The sequence below is a fragment of the Egretta garzetta genome, unplaced genomic scaffold (assembly GCF_000687185.1).
Source record: "Egretta garzetta isolate BGI_Z169 unplaced genomic scaffold, ASM68718v1 scaffold576, whole genome shotgun sequence".
Classification (NCBI taxonomy): domain Eukaryota; kingdom Metazoa; phylum Chordata; class Aves; order Pelecaniformes; family Ardeidae; genus Egretta; species Egretta garzetta.
The window spans coordinates 71,309-74,140 of NW_009260074.1; the positions used below are offsets into that span (position 1 = coordinate 71,309).

A 2,832-nucleotide genomic window follows, 5' to 3' on the forward strand; every position below is an offset into this window, starting at 1 on the left:
GAGGCCCAACCCCGAGGCATAACCCTGAGGCACCAACCCTGAGGCACCAACCCGAGGCGCCAACCCTGAGGCGCCAACCCTGAGGCGCCAAGCCAACCCTGAGGCACCAACCCGAGGCATAACCCTGAGGCATCATTGGCACCAACCCGAGGCACCAACCCTCAGGCACCAACGCCTAGGCGCCTACCCGAGACGCCAACCCCGAGGCGCCAACCCAGGGCACCAACCCTGAGGCACCAACCCTGAGGCACCAACTCAAGGCACCAACCCTGAGCCATCAACACTGAGCCATCAACCCAAGGCACCAACCCCAAGGCGCCAAGCCTGAGCCATCAACCCAAGGCACCAACCCTGAGGCACCAACTCAAGGAACCAACCAGAGGCATCAACCCGAGGCACCAACCCTGAGCCATCAATCCAAGGCACCAACCCGAGGCGCCAACCCAGAGCCATCAACACTGAGCTATCAACCCTGAGCCATCAATCCGAGGCACCAACCCGAGGAGCCAACCCTGAGGCACCAACCCAAGTCATCAACCCAAAGAACCAACCAGAGGCACCGACCCTGAAGCATCAACCCGAGGCATCAACCTGAGGCACGAACCCCGAGGCATTCAGAGGCGATGGCTGCCTCCACAGAATTCTCAATTTTTTAACGGATCTCAAAGGTTTCAGCAAAGCAAAGGCGCCTACGGCCACCTGCAAATGGGAGATGCCTACGCAACGGCTCCAACGAACTGGCACCGGGATTGGAATTTTTTTCCCCAGGTTTTTTTCCATCTTTAGGGCAAGCTCCTTCCTGAAATTCATCGTTTCAAGGACCGCGACCGACTGATTTCCTCCTGCCCCCTCGTACTACAATAGCTCTCCCTGAGCCAGCCCTGAGAGGAAGCCAAGGATTTGTTGGGTTGGTTTGGGGTTTTTTTTTTAAAAGAGAAGGGAAAATATTTCATCATCTGTTTCATTTCTTCCCCTTCAAACGCAACGGCTCCAACCGCCCCTCCAGGATTCTATCGGAGTTATCCTTTTTGTGTCTTTAATTTATCCTTCCTCTTCTTCACCGTCTTCTTCCTCCTTTGGAAGGATCCCACCCATCTCCTGTTGGGTTTTCAAACCCTAGCAACCTGGAAATAAACCAATTCACACCATTCTTCCCCTCTCCCCTCCCCAAAACGGATGCTTTGGCCCTATCCGCCCTGCCCTGGTGGTTACATCATGGCTCCTCTCTCACATGATTGCCCCCCCATGTGCCAAAATACCAGAAAAAAACCCAGAAAATTTCAATTTTTAACAGTTGGTCGGTGTAAAGGTGAGCGCGGTCTTGCCCCAACCCATCCCCAGCCTCATCGCTTGCCAGAAATACGGACATCGCTGCTGTGTGCACGCCTGGGATATTCCCAGGAAAAAAAAAAATTGGTATGGAGAATCTTTTCCGACACGGAAGACAAAGGTTGGGGCATGCAAAGAAATTGGGGTTTGCTAGAGCTGCGCCACCTCTGCCGTTAGAAATGGGCGCGGAAATCAGAAAGAGCTGCAAGGAGGGAGAATAAACATGGATTTGTTGTACAGGAAAGGCTCATCTAGAAATCTAAACATAGAAATCATGGAATCATGGAAAGGTTTGGGGTGGCAGGGACCTTTAGGGTCACCCAGCCCCACCCCCCGGCAGCAGCAGGGCCACCTTGAACCAGAGCAGGTTGCCCACAGCCCCGGCCAACCTGGCCTTGGATGTTCCCAGGGATGGGGCCTCCACCACCGCCCTGGGCAACCCCTCCCGCTCTTTCCCACCCTCAGGGCCAAGGATTTCTGCCTTCCATCCAGGCGAAACCCGCCCTGCTTTGCTTTCAAACCATCCCCCTGTGGCCTGTCCCAGCCGGCCCTGCTCAAAAGATTGTCCCCGTCTTCCCTGGGGGCCCCCTTGAAGCCCTGAGCGGCCGCACTCAGGTCCCCCCGCAGCCCCCTCTGCTCCAGGCTGAACCCCCCCAACTCTCCCAGCCCGGCCCCGCAGCAGAGGGGCTCCAGCCCTCGCAGCATTTTGGTCGCCCTCCTCTGGCCCCGCTCCAACCGTTCCACCTCCTCCTGGTGCCCAGGGCTCCCCAGCTGGACGCGGGGCTCCAGGGGGGTCTCACCGCAGCGCAGCAGAGGGGCACAATCCCCTCCCTGGCCGCTGGCCACGCTGCTGGGGCTGCAGCCCAGGGGAGGGTTGGGCCTTCGGGGCGGCCAGCGCCCATGGCTGGCTCACGGCCAGCTTTTCGTCCCCCAGCACCCCCAGGTCCCTCTGGGCAGGGCTGCTCTCCACCCCCTCACCCCCATCCCCCAGCCCGTACGGATCCCGGGGGCTGCCCCGACCCAGGGACAGGACCTTGCCCTTGGCCTTGGTGACCCCCATGAGGTTCCCATGACCCCCCCTCTCCAGCTTGGCCAGGTCCCTCTGGATGACACCTAAATCTATAAATCTAAACCTAGTTTGTATCCTAGACTGCGCTAGAGACGCCACGCGAGAACTTTCTTCCTCTATAAAAGGAATGCTACGCTGGGGTTTTCCTAATTCCTGATCTACAATCCAGAGTAGAAATCAATGTTACAGATTAGAAATCTAATCTGTGCCACAGATAGTGCTAGGGATGGATTGGGTTGCCTTAATCTATAGATTAAAATGGGGTTAAATTCAGGTGTTTGTAAATCTAATCTACTTATAGGTAAGAAATCTAATCTATAGATTAGATTATACTGGGTGGCCAAGGGGGCCAGCGGCATCCGGGCTTGTCTCAGGAGTGGTGTGGCCAGCAGGAGCAGGGCAGGGAGCGTGCCCCTGTGCTGGGCACTGGGGGG

General features: G+C 56.9%; 1 protein-coding gene across 1 annotated transcript in view; it reads right to left on the bottom strand.

Moving 5' to 3' along the window:
- LOC104128501 (bromodomain-containing protein 4) overlaps positions 1 to 2,832 on the bottom strand; it is a 45,224-nt gene that overhangs the window by 30,365 nt on the left and 12,027 nt on the right. The window lies entirely within an intron of this gene.